Here is an 18,351-nt window from a genome sequence, read left to right on the forward strand (position 1 = left end):
TGGTGTACAAGTATGCTTTGAATCTCAGGCCAGCTCTTGGCTTCTATCCCAGCTATTTTATCCAAGGTCTACTGTACCTCCTTCTGAAGCCCCTTTTTAATTATAAAATAAAACAGGGAGGTGGATTGATCCCACGCCGTACCCGTTTCACTTCTCCACAGGTCTTGCACCCAGAAGATAAATTGCATAGGCTCGTCCTCCTCTCCCATTGGGCACTGCATCACTAAGTGTAAATCTGGAATGTCTGGAAACGTCTGTCGCAACGCATCCCATACTTGTTCTCTAACATTATTGAATCGCGATCCATCATGGTGGTCACAACTCATAGTCACTCCCGGGAACCCCACCTTCACCCACACTGCATCTGCTTGGTCACCAACAGCGGACACCAACAAACTTTTCACGTCCTCTACTGCTAATGGGACTCCCGCTGTGTTCTTTAACGAATGCGTGTATCCACTTCCCCGCCCCACCCGAGAGTGGGAGGAGAAGTTTCAACAAATTATTCTTGTCCATTTGGGCCCACAGAATGTAGTGCGGCCTTCCTGCCCCTTTGTGTATCAATGGCATTTGTAATTTGTGCTTTCTTCCTGTTTTACTTACCGTCCCCTTTTTTGTCTTACTAACCAGCATGTTTCCCACTCGCTGTCTTAACCTGCCCTGCCATCTCGGTGGCGACCTTTCATCTAGGTAATCGAAATGGAATGGCAGTGGGGTTCCCAAGATCACTCCACACCTCTTCTACTTCTTCTTCTTGTTCCCTTTCTTCTTCTTGTCTTTCCCCACCCTGGCTATCTGGGGTTGTCGGGTGTATTATTCTCACAGGCTTTCCATTCAAATGGAACAGGAACTCACCTGACTGCCACTCCTGCTCTTGCCCTCTTGGGTTTGGTGCCGATTGTGAGGGTGCCAATTGTGATGGTACTGGGATTGCTGGCGCCGATTCTCCTGTGACACTTGGTGGGGGCATGAGGTTTGCCGCTGCTAATGGTGGCACTCCCCCCCGCCAGGTAGCATCTGACCCCTGAAGCATAATGCTCTTAATCGTGTTATTTCTATCTGTGCGTGTGCGAGCTGCCTGTCTAAGTCCCCATTAGTCATGCTAGATTCACTGGTGGGGTGCTAGTGGGCCCGTAGAGCTCCCCTCTGTCATACGGGGTGGGGCAGTGGCTGCTGCCTCTGCTGGTGTGGTGCACGTGGGCACGTACTGAGGCTCGCTGTATCCTACCGCAGGCCTCGTCATCAATGGGTATATTTTAGTTGCATCATTCTCAGTTTTGGTTGTCGTGCATTCTCCTTTTGCTGCCCCACCTACCTCTTCTGATGCCTTCTCTTTCTCGGCCATTTTGTATGTACTTACCTCACCTGCGAGTGTTAGTTCCTCGAACATCCGCCACAAATCTAATACTTCCCTCCTGTTCTGTAACTGTTTTTCCTTATATCTTGCCAGAAAATGTGTGGATACCAGATCCAGCACCCTTTTATCGAAAGCACCTCCCTCTGGCCATATGGGTGTTACGCTATCTCCCTTTATCTCTGTGACCCACTGGTCATGATACTTCTGTATCTTCTCACTTCCTTCGCATGGTGTCTTCACCTCACTGTGTTCCACAGTTGAGGTAAACTTGGGTTTTTTCTCCCCTCGCAGGATTCTCTAACTTAGGTGGCCTCTGTACCTAATACTCATTTACTGTTCTGAAATGTGGTAAACTTGGGTTTTTCCTCCCCTCGCAGGATTCTCTAACTTAGGTGGCCTCTGTACCTAATACTCATTTACTGTTCTGAAATGTGGTAAACTTGGGTTTTTTCTCCCCTCGCAGGATTCTCTAAGTTAGGTGGCCTCTGTACCTAATACTCATTTACTGTTCTGAAATGTGGTAAACCTGGGTTTTTTCTCCCCTCGCAGGATTCTCTAACTTAGGTGGCCTCTGTACCTAATACTCATTCTCTGTTCTGAAATGTGGTAAACTTGGGCTTGCCGCTCACGTCCTGCCTGCGTGCTTCTCGTATCGTCTGTCTTCCCACCCCCACACTCCCTCCTACTCCATGGTGCTCTCTATCTCGCCTATCTTCTCTAACTGCTTCTCTATTGACTATCCTGCTCTCCTCACTAAATCTGGTAGGAAAAAGTTTAAAAAGGACATCCTGGTCTCCAACCCAGGCCTCCCTATCGCTGACACCTACACTAGTGCCTGCTCTTAGGAAACTCTCACTGACATCCTCTTTTTCGTGCCTTCACCTGACCTATGGACCCTTCATATGGTCTCTGTGCTCTCTTCGTTTTCCTCTTCTCCTATTAATGGTGGCACCCGTTGGGATGTCCTCTTTGCCCCCTTCCGCTCCTCTAAGGCCATCATTAATGTCTACGCTAATGGGACCGTCTTGGTCCAAGGCCCTCAGGCCAACCTTCACCTTTTTGATAGATGCTTTCCTCGCCTCATCAACTTCCTTTCCTCCCCTGCTGTCCCCCCCCTGTCTTCGGCTACCTTGCCTCTACCCTCCCTCCCTGCCCCCTCTCGCACTCCCTCTTGACCTCCTTCTTCTACACCTCTGCAGGGCGTACCTCTGATCTGTACCCTTCCCCGGAAGTCCTTCAAGGATGGCAACCTTCTCCACTTTGCCACTCTTAACTCTCGCTCTGCCATCAAGCATTCCTCCGATATCTGTCGCCTTCTTGAGGAACTGGACCTTGACATCCTCGGTCTCACTGAGACATGGTTCACAGCCAGCTCTGTCACGAGCTTTGACACACTCCAGCCTGAAGGTTACAAGATCCTCTCTGTGCCCAGGCCCAACCGTGCAGGGGGGGGTGTTGCCCTTACCTTCCCTGAGTGGATTCCTGCCACTGTCACTTCTACGCAGACCTACTCCTCTTTTGAATGTCTTGTCTGCCGACTCTCTCTCTCTCCTAGCCATTCCCTTACCGTGGCTACTATCTATCGGCCACCTGGTCAAATTTCCTCCTTCCTCTCTGAGTGGGCTGACCTCTCCTCCTCACTCCTGTCCTCTACCACTCAACTCCTCTTTCTTGGTGACTTCAACATCCACCTAGATGCCTCCTGTCCCCCCACTGGACTCTTTCGTGACCTCTGCGACTCTCTCTCACTCTCTATTCTCCCGTCTGGGCCTACTCATTCTGCAGGGCACACTCTTGATGCTCTGATCTCTTCTGACCTTCCCCTCTCTGTCCCTCTCTCCACTCCTCTCTCCTGGAGTTATCACTTTCTCCTATCCTCCCACCTCACCCTCCCTACCCCACAGGCAAAGCCACCCTCATCATTGCCACCCACCTTCTCGGTCATCCGACCCATGAAGCGCGTGTCAGTTGCGGCTTTCGCTGCCACCTTCTCGCCCCCTCCTCCTCCTTCGGCTGACTCCCACCCTGACACAGCCCTCTCCTTGCTCCACTCTGCTATATCTGATACTCTTGATATCCTTGCCCCTGTCATGAAAATCCGCCTGAACCCCAAAGCCAAATGTAACTCCTGGTATGATTCGGATCTCGTCATCCTAAAACGCAAGTGCAGGGTGGCAGAGAGGAAATGGCGTGCTTCATGTTCATCCTCTCACAAACTGGCCTGCCGCCTGCTCCAAAGGCAATACCGTCTCTCTGTTCTCACCAAGAAGAGAGCCCTTATCCAAGCCCGCATCTCTGCGGCATCTAACAACTCGGCTGAACTCTTTAAAATCTGCAAGGAGCTTGCCAACCCTGCTGCAGTCTCTACCTCTCTGGTCCCCTCCCAGGCCCTCTGCACTGCACTGGCCTCCCACTTCATCTCTAAAACTCAGGACATCCTGTCCTCACTCTCCTCCTATCACCTCCCCCCCTCTCTCCCCTGCTCTTCCTCTGGCCCTTCTGCAGCCACCCCTCCTCCCTCCTTCTCTGCCTTTCCCCTTTTTTCTGCTGACGAGGTTTCCAGACAAGTCCGATCTATGAAAGTCTCGTCTAAACAGATTCACCCCTGTTCCTCCAAAACTATCAAGGACCACATCGACTCCCTGGCTCCTGCCCTGGCTGACTTTTGCAACCACTCCTTCACTTCTGGAGTCTTCCCATCCCCCCTCAAGCACTCCCTTGTGCACCCTCTCCTTAAGAAACCCTCTGCCGACCCCTCCTGTCCGGCTAACTATCGCCCAATCTCCATCACTCCCTTCCTGGGCAAGCTCCTGGAGAAACTGGCCATCTCCCAGCTTAACCTCCATGCTGAAGCTGTTGATAGTCTCCATGACCATCAATCTGGCTTCAGAGCGGCCAGAAGCACGGAAACTGCTCTCCTGAACATCCGTGAGGACCTGCTCTTGAACCTCGACTCCAACACTCCGTGTGTTCTCATTCTGCTCAATCTCTCTTCTGCCTTTGACACTGTCAACCATGCCATCCTGCTCAACCGTCTCTGTGATAACCTGGGTATCACTGGTCAGGCTCTGGCGTGGCTGACCTCTTTCCTTTCCAATCGACCCTCCCAGGTCCAACTTGGGTCCTTCCTCTCTGACATCTTTTTCTCCACCTGTGGCGTTCCCCAGGGATCTAATCTCTCTCCCTGGCTGTTCAACCAGTATCTGGCACTCCTTGCCCACCGCATCGCCGCCCTCTGCCCCAACTTTCAGTGCTATGCGGACGATAACCAGCTCATTTTCAGGCTAACCTCGGCCTCCTCCTCTCCCTCCCTCATCTCTGACTGTCTGTCTGCTATCCAGGAATGGTGTGCTGCCAATGACCTCTGCCTTAATGCTAGTAAGACTGATATCCTACTCATCGGCACACCCACTCCCTCCTTCCCTGCAGCTCTCTGGCCGGCCTCTCTTGGACCTCTTCCTGCTCCTACCTGCAAGGCAAAAAACCTCGGGGTCATCTTCGACTCCATTCTCTCCTCATATATCTGACGTCTCTAAGAAGTCACATTACCAGCTGCACCTCCTCAGAGGTATTCTTCCGTTCCTCTCCTTCCCCCAGAAGCTCACTGTCTCCCGAGCCCTGGTTCTCTCGAAGCTGGACTACTGTAACAGCCTCTATCTTAATCTGCCTGCCTCCACTCTCCGCCCTCTGCAACTCATCCAGAACAGAACTGCGAGTCTTGTCCTTGGCCTCAAGCCCAGGGACCGTATCTCTCCAGGACTGAAATCTCTACACTGGCTCCCAGTGGCTGCGAGGATTAAGTTCAAAACCCTCTGCATTGTCCACAAGGCCTTCTGGGGCCTGGGGCCTAAATACCTTCAACTCTCTCTTCCTAAATATCTTCCTTCCCGAGCCCTACGCTCATCCGTCTCCAACTCCCTCAGGGTCAGCCGCTTCTCGAAGCAACGAGCTGGGGGTAGATCTCTCTCCGCGGCAGGGGTCTCCCTCTGGAACAGCCTTCCTGCCTCCCTGAAACTTGAGGAGAACCATCTCCGGTTCCGGAAGCACCTCAAAACCTTCCTCTTCACTTCTGCTTTCTCTCTCCCTCTCCCCAGCTAAATTCTTCACCAAAACTGCACTGATTCTGCAACTGGGCCACTCTCACCGACCTCGGTCCTGGGCCCAGTCACTCTTCACTTGCACTGCCTCCCTGCAACCCCTGCACTGCGGGACTGTCTCTGTATCACTACAGCCCCCCCCCAGCACTTGTCTGCACTTACCTTGCACTTGCCACCAGCTGGCCCTATTTATTTATTATTTTATTTCTATTCTACTTATTTGTACTGCACTCCCCCCTCCCCCTTCCCCTTGCACTTTTTCCCTTCCCCCTACCCCTGCACTTGCGCGGTCTGAATGACACCTGGCCTAGTAGGATCGTTGTCTGTCTTTCCCTTATTCCCCCCTTCCTGCCTCGTCGCGCCTTGAAACACTTGTGTATAGGCGCGTTACAAATGCCATATCATATCATATCATACAATGGGAGATGTTGGCAAATGTGCGCTAATGGTGTTGTTCCCCCCATGGTAATACAATTCTCCTGTGTGCAGGAACACAGGCACTTGGTTGGCACCCTTCTCACCTCGATGTCTTAGGCAACTTTTTCATACCCTTTAGTACCAACACTTTTTCAACAACCTTTCCCCTTTTCACTACTTACTGAGACCGTAAATTATTTCAATTATGAACATTGGTCATTTATCATTACTTGAAACATTTTCGTATACAGTGCATTTGCAATTTTCTTAATCAACCTTAATTATTTCTTTTCAATTTATATGCACATAAACAGTTGCTAACAGATCAACATGTAACACCTTGACACACGTGAGACACAAAACATAAAAACATATAACATGTACTCCCTGCATGCTTTTACTGCCCTTTTCCCAAGTTATGTTTGTCACCCCCTGTTCTAGTTTCCTCATGCACTCCCAACCTCTCACTTCCCCTCACTACCTTGGCGAGAATCTTTCTTACATGGAAAAAGAATATTCTAAATTACTACTCCGAGTCTACTACATATACGAGACTCCTACTATTTTCTCTTTGTCTTCACTTATTTATCTGCACTGGACGAGACAATGCTACGCGGCGCCGCCTTCTACCCCATTCGGGCTAGCCTTCCTCACTCTTCTTCTTACTTCTTTATCTTCCACAAAACCTAATGGCCATATAAAGGATAAATCAGAAAAGCCTCAGTATCATTCACACAGACCATAACTACCTTTTTGCCCAGTGTTACCTGTTCCCCTTCTTCCTTAACCCTTCTCTGACCTCTTGGGAACATTCGCAACCGGTACTCACGTGTTCAGTCAGGTGGTCCGAGAGTCACCGTTCACGGTCTATCCACAATCTGGTCTGCACCCCAACCAAGCAGTGGCCCGCCTCGGCGAGCAGCTTTTACAGTTGTGTATTCGTTAACCGGGAACCCTTGGCCCCTTGTCGTTGTGCGCACAGGCTGGTCGACTGCGGAGGTGATGGTTTTTCTGGGGGGCGGCCTGGATCTCATCACACTGCACAGGCCTTGAGGCACCTGTCCTAAATCACGTTGTGGGGGGTCACCAAATGTAAGAGCCCTCCCTGTCTTTAGACGTGTAAAAAAGAATAAATGTGACACCCCCTTATGGGGAATAAGGCTAAGAGAACCGGTTGCAAAGTTCAAAAATGTCTTTTTCTAAATGGCATCCAAAGAACTCTGCTGCCCGAGAGCGCTCTGACAAATATCACACTTACATCATATTATAAAGAGAAACATCATCATAGGTGACGCAATTAACATAGGGTATTTAGTCAGCTCAGGATTGGACAGTCATTATGCACTATATAGCTGTGGCGGCATCGTTTCATCCGGATTGGTTGCTCCTCTGGCGGGAGGGTGAACATCACATGGTCCAGTTGTCAGTGTCCAGGAGGGGTGAAGGTCAGGTTGCCATGAAGCGGGGTGGCCACTAACTAAGCTAACATAATGCATCTTTGTGAAGCATGCACTAAATAATGATCATTGCAACTCTTTTGAACAAATCATTGTAAACCTATGAACTTCATTCATGCATTTACATCATTAATAACTGTGGCTTGTATGGGGCATCAGGTTAAGGGTTTTGACCATCATGATAACATTGATTGAAGCAATGGTCTGTACTCGTAAAGAAAAGAATCTAAGCATGTTGGCATTTGTTAGTAGTGAAAGACAATGTACTGTTACAGGGGTCTAAATGTTAGTTGAGGGCCCACTAGGTGGGCATCGTGGTGGGATCACATATCTGGCACATCAAGAGAATATCTTGCGGGACATAGAGTTACTTTGGCAGTCATTTTCCAATATCTAGGGTGAGGGGGGATGGACAGATTTGTGGAGACGGATGAGCCACAGCACTTGGCTCAAGCTGGTTCACACGCAGGGCAGTGATCTCAGAGGAAGAGTGAGATGTTATATTTGTTCTTTGTTGCAATTACCTCCGGCCTCAGCGTGAGAATGGGGATGCAGAGTTTTCCAGACACAGTGAGAGAAAAGATGGGGGCCATGTGCGCTGTGTGCGCGGTGCTGCAAAAGGGGGAGAAGCCTTTTCGTATTATCGCAGTGAGGCCTAATTACCAAGATGGAGTTAAGGGGGCACAAAATGGATGCCCCGTTTCCTGCGCAACGGTCCCATCTACGCAAGTGCCAGCTGATGCTGGCATCACATAAGGGCAACGGGGGCACTCCCCACCATTGGAGGCACGTGGTCCAGGTTTGTACTAGGCAGGATGGGGGGGCCTACTGGCCCCTTACTCTCACACAATGTAAAGGAAGCAGAGTGCCAGGTGCACCTTCAAAATGGGGTAGGCTCATTTAGGCTTTGAGCAATTGGTGGACAAAGAGAACCAGCTGTTCTTCATAACAACCGGTCAGCTAGACATTGAGACATTATCAACAGATGACAAAGTCAATGGCCTGACTCCTGTAATTGAGGAGCGTATCTTAACAACATTTGAAGTATATGTTGTCACCTTGAAGGATTATTTTTTGTTTTCGAAAACCAATGTTTAAAGATACACCTAGAAAGAAATAAGAACATTTGAAAATAAGAAAGTAGCCCCTTTCAATCTTCATATACCGCTTGGTCTTTTTGGGGGTCCTTGCCCCACTGTTTAAGCATGTGGGCCTGGCAGTATTCTGAACACCACCCAAATGAAAAGATTTGTAGTTACTTAACAGGATTATTTTGTGAAAGGGTTCATTTGTCATCTTCACTGGGCAGTTAAAAGGTGGACAAATAGGTGGAAGCTAATAACCCTTTTCCCCCTATTCTTGAATGAATCAACACGCGTAACATACCTTTGCTTGGTGATGTAACCAGGAAATGACTTCCGTTACTTTATATTTCTAGGATTGCACAGAGTGAGATGTCCTTTGCTCTTCTGTTCTTCTACATTGCACAGCAAAGGGGTCAAGGGATCTCCAAGTATACAAACCTTTGGATCTATGTAATCAAATCTATTATTACAGAAGCACATATGCTTCAGAAATATTTACTTATTTCTCAGGTGGTAAAGTGAATTTATATACCCCACCCCTCAGTACTTACAAATGACAGGGGCCAGGGTTTAATGTATTTCTCTCAGGATTATTTCCCCTTAAGACTATACTCACATCTGAGTTTAATTTCCTTTGGCTCTCTAAAAGATATGTGGGCACCCTCTTAAGGACGGGTTGAATTATCCCCCTCTGCAAACATGTGGGCATCAGTTAGCAAGATTGTGTCAACTTCCCTCCACAGCCTGGTCTCCCTGTTTCTGTATTGGGACATGCCTGATGTCTCTTCCACTGAAAAAGGTCTGGATATATAATTCCAGGTTGGCCTCTCTTTCGGGGCTCTATTGGTAATCCATAAAATGTGTCCCAAAAGGAAGGCAATCTATTCCACTCTCCTTTATGTTATTATCAATTGGTCATTTCTCTCCTTCTTCCTCTCCATCAGTAAGTCAGTGAGCCAGTAGGTCCTTAGAATATGTGGGTTTGAACTTTTATGGAGCAAATACGACACCCATTGAAGGTGTGCATCATTTCTCTAATCTAATTGGTCAATGTATGTGGTTGGACATTGTTCGAAAAGAGACATCACACTAAAACAACAAACACTTCCATGGTCATTGGGCTTATTAATGAAGGGGGCAACCTGATGGGAGAAACTTCTAAACACAGTGTCCCTGCCATTTGATGTGATGTCATCTTGGAACTGTTGATATTAAACAACAGTAACTTTCTGAAACAGCATATTTCGAAAATGTAATCATGTTACTTATTGGTTCATCATTTAATTAGTCTCAATTAGACTAATTAAATGATGCCAGTCTAATCTCATCACAACATGGGATGCGTGTGCTACACATTTTTGATTTTTTACACTATGATGCTTTCAATTTGTTTGTCAATTGGATGCTAGGATATATAAACCACTGACCTGCACTGTTTCTGCCCAACACAATCCACATTTGCCTAAATTGCAGAATTAAAATATGAAAAAATTGTTTTACAACCATCTAATATGGCTTCTCAAGCTGAACATTTAAAAAAATTCAGTCTCTGTGAACTTTTGTCGAAAGTTAAAAGCGAGAAAGTGAATCCAATGTAAATTTGTATGGTGCATTTTTTTCTTATTTACAAATGTTATATGGCAGCTCCAATTAATCTGCCGTGGCAACCAAACATCTGGTGTTCCATCCTGTTAGTTCAGGGCTGGGGCTTTAATGACTCCTGGAAATGCTTGGTCACCATGGCAAATATTCTTTGCAGTTAAGCTGGCAGTAGTTTTTGTATTGTCTTCTGTCCTGTCTCCTTGTGTAATGACAAGATTTGAAGCAGAACACCAGTGCTGAAAGTTTTTTTAATTCCTTGCTCCAGGAATGCCTGGCTGGCTAAAATATCAGATTAGATGACAAGGGACCACTACTGATCACTGCTCACAATACAATCAGTGTATATGTAAGGATTCATGCCCAAGCACAGAAACAAGAGTATGTTGTAAATGGCTACCAATTGTTTTTATTGTAGGGCCTGAATCCTGTGAAGCAACAACAGGCACAGTCATACATTTTATGGTTCAGGTTCCTAAGCCTTGAGTTACATTTCGTTTTCATGGGAAGGCAAACCATTCCCCCAGTCCTGTTCTTGCTGCGTTGCTATGACTCGGAAATGTAGGCCTAGTTTCATTCATTCAAGTTGGTTTCATTCACAATTGCAGCTTTGAAAAATCCCATTATTCTCCATGTTGTAATTGTCACCTTACAAACGAAGAATATTATAACTTTTTATTTGTAATCAAATTTCTATTGAAGGTCCACATTTTCAACATCTGTAGGTTTCAATATACTTATTCGTAATCCTGCAAAGGTAACCAACGCAATGCTGGCCCAATTCCATTTTTCCTCTACTATAAAATGTTGTGTTTTTCAAATAAATGTTTGCTGAATAATTTCCGGTAATTGGAAGGACTTCTTTATTTTCATGGATTTATCAGTTACTTTGGGCATACATGCTGATTATAGATGGGTTGCAGACATTGCACATTTCCACGCACATATGTTTTCTGATGCTGTGAGCAGGCTGCAGCTGACAGGCATATTTTTAAAATTGTGCTTTTCTTCCATTGCATTCTTGTCTTCGGTGTCAGTTTCTCTAAATGTCTGTCGCTATAGCTATATTCGTGTTTAGATTACTAAAGAAATACATATATCCTCGAGCATTCACTGGAGATTTAGTGGAGTGATGGTGTTCATGGAAAAAGATTTATTTTTTGCCTTCACTATGTTGATCTGTTGTTAGGATCCTTTCTGAAGTCATGATCATCACTGCATTTTTAGTTTTGTCTTTTAGATGTTGCTAAAGCAAAACAATTGCATTAGATCACAGCAAAGGTGAAATGGCATATGAAGAGCAACATAAAGCTTGTAGCTGTTGTTTGATTATTTACCCACCCATCGACTGCCCATGGCCTCGCATCCCTATGGCCATTTCCATTCACTTCCTGCCCCTCCTGCCCAAAACACATTCTCATGGTATCCCTTTGAGCTGGCTTTTTCAAGCCTTTGTGAGGAATTGCCTTCTGACAAGGGGTGCAAAGCCCTGGCTTTTTAAATTTGTATTAATACAATGATGAGGGTACTTCCATCTCCAAAAGAGTAATCTGCTGATCAGATTCCCTTTTTCCATCGACTTCATGCCAAAAGCATAACCTACTTTTGCCCTACTGTAATAATAGCCTGATCCATGGCACCAGCTCTGCCCTTGGCATGAAGCAGGGTCAATGGTCACACAATGCCCACTCAAGAGCTGCAGTGACAGCCAAGTTCCTTCGGGTAAGGACAGACATTTAAGATATGCCCCCTTGTACCAAAACTATGATGATCATATGTATCCCATGATGGTGGCAGGGTAATCTCTAAAAAGAACCTATGCCTTAGTTTAGACATAATGCATTGCACAACTTATGATCATGGCCGCCACATCCCAATTGATATTGCATGTGTGCCACCTCCTGTGAGTCAGCTCTGCTGTGAAAGGTGATGTGCATTCTGGTCAGAAGGGTGGAGCCGGCAAAATGGGAGGACAGCAACCTGGTGGTTTGGGCCTCTTCTTTGATCTCTTAGTGAGGGCAGGTAACACCCTCCGCCAGAGGCAGCTGCACAGAAAGCAGCTGTCCTAGGCCAGGATATCAAAGGAGCACACACATTCAAAACGTTTTGCCTCACACCTGTGTGCTGCATCTCTAAAGGCCTTTTTTCCTAGTGAGAAGGAAAAGGGGTGTGGGATTAACGTAGACAGGAAAGCTCTGGTCAATGGACGGAGACCACATTTTTGTTTCTCTCTTTCTATTTCCTTTCTCCTCCACTTCCTCTGGAGCAAAGCACTTTAGTTGTGAAATCAGAAGGCTCCGTTCAAGAGCAGAATGTTGACCACTAAGGCAGGCTAGCTTTAGTCCACTCACCTGGGGACTCAGGATGCTGAAGATTAGCTCTGAAGCAACTGAGAAGAGCTCACTGGATTTCCTTTGGGAAGAATGCACTGTAGAAGGAGCCGTCCAATGCTGAAGAAACATCTATACCCTAGCTGCTCCCAAGGCACATTGGGGATGAACCTCTGCTGAGGACCAGGACCTGTCATTCTACACTAGAATCACCTAAAGCTGGGAGAGCAGACCCTGAACGGGACCCGCCTGTCCTTCTGAGTGGGCCTCATTGCAGCCAGAGGACCAGACCAGCTCACGCTCCCTGTTCTGCAGCACCGGACAGGTCTCTCCATATTCATAGCACCTGGAAGTAGAGTGAAGATATGGGCACTGGTATTTGCGCTCGTCCATCCTCCACCAACCGGAACTATTTCTTTAATTTCAACTAACACGATGGAGCATCGTGCACAAGTTGCGACCGTCACATGCTAGACTCAAAGCTACTGCTTGACTCCGGGACCTGAACAGAATCAATGGTGAGTCCCATGCTGACTTTAACCATGGGTTACAACTATGGCTCAGCCCAGCTAGCCCTCTAACTGCCCCCTCACTAACCTGTACATCAACACACCAAAGATCACCAACTTTGACGACTGTCACCTGCAGCATTACGCATTACCTCATCTCAGTGGCTAGAAACCCAACTCACCCTGGTCCAACGTCGAAGAGATCCTAGGACAGCCCCCACCTGCATCATTGAGAGCCCTCCTTCGACAACACTGAGCGACTTCATTTGACCCCACTCGATGCCTGCTTGCCGCTTGGGTCCACGCAATCCATGATTGTATTGGGTTTGGTTTGTAGAAGTGTGAGGGCTGTGTGGGCGATTTTACCCCTACTCGCCTTTGTACTCATGTGGAGCAAAATCAAATTCGTCGCAGCCTTACTGTCAAACTTTGTGCTCAAAGTCCCTGCTAGGGTTTTTTCAAAGCAGACTTCTGAGATTTAAAGACTTCTTTGGAGCTGTAAACCTTGCACTGGTGTCATAACAAAGTCTTAATCAGGTCTGACTTCAACCACTCGATTCATACACACTGTGCATGTCATTGACTGACGTCCTGTTATAAACAAGCTTTGGCAAAGCCAACAATTTTGGCTTGTGTAGAAGTATTACCCATTTGCCTGGCACTGCAATTATATTCCCTGGTTCTCACAAGATTTTACAACTGTTGCCATCAATGGCAAATTAATACCAATATGGCAATTCCTGTCAAAAGCCTTTTCACATGCCTACACAAAAGCCAAAACTGTTGCATTGCCAATGCTTGTTTGTTGTATAAGCTGTGCAAGGTGCCTCACTGTTTTATTTCCTGATTCATCAAATGTACAACGAGCATTGCTTGTAGTAAAATCACTGTCCTGATAAAGGTTCATTGTATTTATATTAAACTCTAATTGCGGAGGGCAGATGCCAGGGTATTGTATGCCAGCTTCTTTAAGCTCTTTCTACAGAATCACACAATGACTTCCAGTAAGTGTCTTACCATATGCTTCTTTTCTCTTCAGGTGAACGTAGCACCAGCTTTGAGGTGTCCCATGCCCCCAAACAGAAGTGTTCCTCAGGTTTATCTTGCAAATCATTCATATGTTGTAGACAGGAAAGAAGGTCTGGATTGCAGCTCCATGAGTCAGTGGGGGAGGGGATGCTGTTCATAGAGCAGCTTGTAAGGATGCTTCATGTGAGTGGGATTTCGTTAATATTTAATCAGATACCAGGTTGCAGATGGTGGTTGCAGATGGTAGAAGTGATAACACGATATATATATGGTGTTGATCCTTGCGAATGAGCTATGTCTGTCAGAGAAGACTCTATAATGCCTACCATGGATTCAAAAGTCACTAAGCATCCAACCATCCTGGTGTATGTCAAGGTGTGTAACAGCTCATGGGTTCTCTCTGATATATCGGAACCTGATCGATTTTCTGTAGGATACAGTACTTCGTTTGTGTCCCCACCCGCAACATACTATTAGTGAAATCAGAGCGATCCAGACACTCAACCGGATGGTTACAAATTTAAGGTCTTTCCCATTAGGTTGATATGCTTATGTGAATACTATGTCAGCCCCCTCCAAAGAACAGAACACTCCAATCAGTGTATCTTGTATGTCTGACATTAATTTACAGGGAATGAATCAGATGTGAGTTGAATAAGAACCACCATCTCTCTTTTCTTGGTGCTGAACACATTAAAGAAAATCTGTCCCTTTAATTAGCTTTTCATGACTGTATGATCCAGATGTGTCTCTTGGAGGACAATAACATCTTCATTCACTCTCATGAAAAAGCCTCAATGGATAGCTCAGGAGTTAGGTTTCCTCCCACTACATGGTGCTAGTCACTATTTTTTGCAGCAAGTCCGTTTTTTGCATGTTCAACTCCAATTGCAGGGCCGACTCAGCTTTACATCCCTCTGTGTTCTGTAAGTTGAATACTATTATTTTTGGTAATAATACAAATCATTACTACAGTGCTTAAAGGTGGAAGGAATCTGACATAAGACACTATATAGGAATACAGAATATTATTATCATTTATAAAAACCATAAGAACTTAATTTTCTGAATGTGTTTATTCATCCTACTGAAAGAGGTTTGAGATCTGTGTAGGTGTTCCATTGTATATTTGGAAAGATTTTGATATGGGCAAACCAAAGTATTCTTAAAGTGGTACTTCTGTTCCTATCTCTCTACCGGATAAAGTCTTAGAAACAGATTAGGAGGCAAGTGAATAATGACACAGGACCACCGGAACCAGGTACATTCAAGTCTGACCATCACTGTCACGTGGCTCATTGTCTAGCAATTGGTAATATAACTATTATAATAAGGGAAGTAGCAACACACATATACATTATTTCTTAGTGGGCCTTGCAGATGGCTGCTACTGGAAAATATGAAGACAGGTGGTGTAATACTTATTCTCGTAACATTTGTGCAACATTTAGTGTACAAGAAAAATGTTACAGTACAGACAGGAAAGGTACTCAGAATATTAAAGAGAGGGAGAGAGGAATAGAGAGAGAGGGAGGAAGATTGAGTGTGAGAGAGTGTCATTTCAGAAATGAGTGCGCTTGTACCCACTCTAAGTTTACAGTGTGTCCTCTGGTGGGCATTGTGTTGGGGAACTTGTCTGTGGATTTTACACTGTTATGCCTTCTTATACCGGATCAGTCATGCATGGGGAAATACCAGTGGTGGGGTATTTTCATTGACTATTTGTTTCTAGTCTCTGAAGGGTGGGAGTATTGTAGTAAATGCCTTGTCATGGCTAGCTCCAATGAGAATCTCAATATGGGGCCCATCAGAGTGCTCCTAAAAAGAAGGGTCATTTATCATAGGTAGCGAAATACCGAATCAAGAGTTTGTCTTACACATAGGATATATTGTACTTCACTATGTGTTTGCCCGCTTTTTGGAACAATGCCTAAACAAAGACCCAGTGTCATTGATTCTGCCAACCCTCTTTCCAACATTGGGGTGGGGGGTAAACAGGTGACATGCGTCTGGTGTGACAGTAGTGAATAGGGTGGGCGTCGATAGTGCCAGTGTGTATTGTCATTCCGACTGGCTCTTAACCACCCTAGTAGTCCTGCATTTGAGCTGCATGTAGCTCCTAGAGTGCTTGCAGAGATGCCTGCATAGGTGATGTATATTGCTCATAATCCTCAAGTCCGAAGATGTGCTCCTCTTTTTCAGCGTGCACTACAATGAACTGCAGTCTTTTGCAATATGCAACACATATTTGAAGGGTCGACAGTTGCGGGTTCCACCTGTGAAATGTAGCCATGTATAACTTGAGGTGTCCTTCGTTGTGTCATTGTTGTTTGTTATCTTCTGCAGCAGTCTATTGTACCCAAACTCTTCTGATATGTTAGGCAAGTCACATGTATAAAAGACTAGGTTTGGAGAGCATAAGAAATGCCACCTCTTTAGAGATTGGAAATATGGAGCACAGGACAAATGTATGCAACGTCATGATTTGTCTTTTGTAACCTGTGGAATGTCCACATGATGTCCGGCACCGTTGACACTGTGATGACTCTGCCATTAAGGTATAGACATAATACTTAGCAGAAGGCAATTCTGCATCCTCTGGCATTGCTGCTCTCATGGACGACCTGTGCATGGCCACAAGAGGCCCATTGATTGCAATAGTTACTTCTAGGGTTAACTATATCCCAATCACTGTCACATGCTTGCTATGTGCAGTGAGATAACTATAATAATGTGTTTGGGACGAACAATAGACAAGTGCAGGGGCATCCTCTAAACTGTTGAAGAATGTGAGGATAGTAGCAGAGCAGGAAAGTCATTAAGATGGAGAGGGGATGACTGCCTAGGGTCCAAAGACTATATATGGAGAAAGCATAATATAAATAAGAGAAATGTTTTCGACTCAAGATTCATTTCAATGGAAATTCGGTTTAAAATCAATTGCATATAAGGAACTTCAATTTTCTTCCGAACAATTCTGATATATTCATGTAAACATTCAGACGACAGGTGTTTTACACATGCTTTACTTTATTATGGCTAAAAAATAACAATAAAAGTGACGATTTTAGGGAAAATAAAGAAAAACAATATTATTAACTTTGAAGATAATTAATATATTTACATAAACTATATACATTTGAACATAGTCACTGTGTGGGTTTAAAGGCGGTGCAACATTCAACTGGGAACCACTCTCCAGAAGTGTGTTAACAAGGAACACACTGGCCAGATGACTGATAAACTTATTCAGTATATGCAATTCATGTCTAAAGATTGTATATCTCTAATACTTGTGTTATCATGACCATAGATTGAGAAAGAAATGTGATCTCATTTAAGGTCCCTGAGAGTTTATATACTCAATGGTTTGATAACCATAAATATATGCAAGTGGCATAGCAAAGACATATACAATCTGAAAAGAAAATTAAGCATACCAATGTTCAAATGAATCATGTAGTTCACTGGAGGAAACTGTAGACATGGCAAAACATACTTTAACTAGCACATGTTACATTTTCATTATTTATCACTCAAGATGTGAATTTTGAGCATATATGTAGTTTGATTTGTTTTCTCTGGTTATTTTAAAATGATAATTATTAGTATATTGCCTATAATAAATAAATAGTGATCAAATAAAAACACTATATAGTTCATTAAAACATGGAAACTTGCTTGTAAATAACATGTGTCAATGTACCTAGGGCCAGTGATCTTAGTCTGCAAGTCACTATGAGGCCGATTCATGGAATTAATGTGCGCTGAAATTTTCAGCGCAAGCGTGCGAAAGTGTGCGAATCGCAGTGCGAGGGCGAAAATCGCCGTGAAACCCACGCACAGCGATTCATGGAAGTCTGTGCGCGTGTAAATTCCAGGATGTGAACCAAAATTCTGCGTGGCACATAGCGCGGCGCACACAACAAAAGTAGGAGGAACAGGGTGCGTGACACACGGAATGGGGAACAACTTGTGAAAATGTGGGCGTCACAGGGGAAGTACAGGAGGCAAGTGCACGGAACTCCCACACGCATGTTCAAAACACGTATTCATGGAATCGAACGGGGCTAAAGCGTGCACCAAAAAAGATGCGCTAATCAGGAAACACGTACGCCAGCAGGAAGCAGGCGTACGTGGACCCACGCAGCATAAAAGTGCGCACAAAAAACAAACAAGCACAGACGCCAGGATGAATATACCATTCCTAGCAGCAGTGGTCGTGGGATACCGCAGGAGGAGGAGGAGGATAGTCAGGAGCAGAATTTTTACACCCAGAACCATCCTTTTTGGGATGCCTGATGACCAGGTGTATGGGAGGTACAGGTTTCCACCTCACATAATACTCGACCTGGTCAGTGAGTGGGAGGATGACCTCACATTACCCACCCTGTGCTCCCAAGCACTCAGCCCCCTGCATAAGGTCCTCAATGTACTGCACTTCTTGGCCACTGGATCATTTCAGCGGACA

The sequence above is a fragment of the Ambystoma mexicanum genome, chromosome 10 (assembly GCF_040938575.1).
Source record: "Ambystoma mexicanum isolate Mex_15411 chromosome 10, UKY_AmexF1_1, whole genome shotgun sequence".
Lineage (NCBI taxonomy): Eukaryota > Metazoa > Chordata > Amphibia > Caudata > Ambystomatidae > Ambystoma > Ambystoma mexicanum.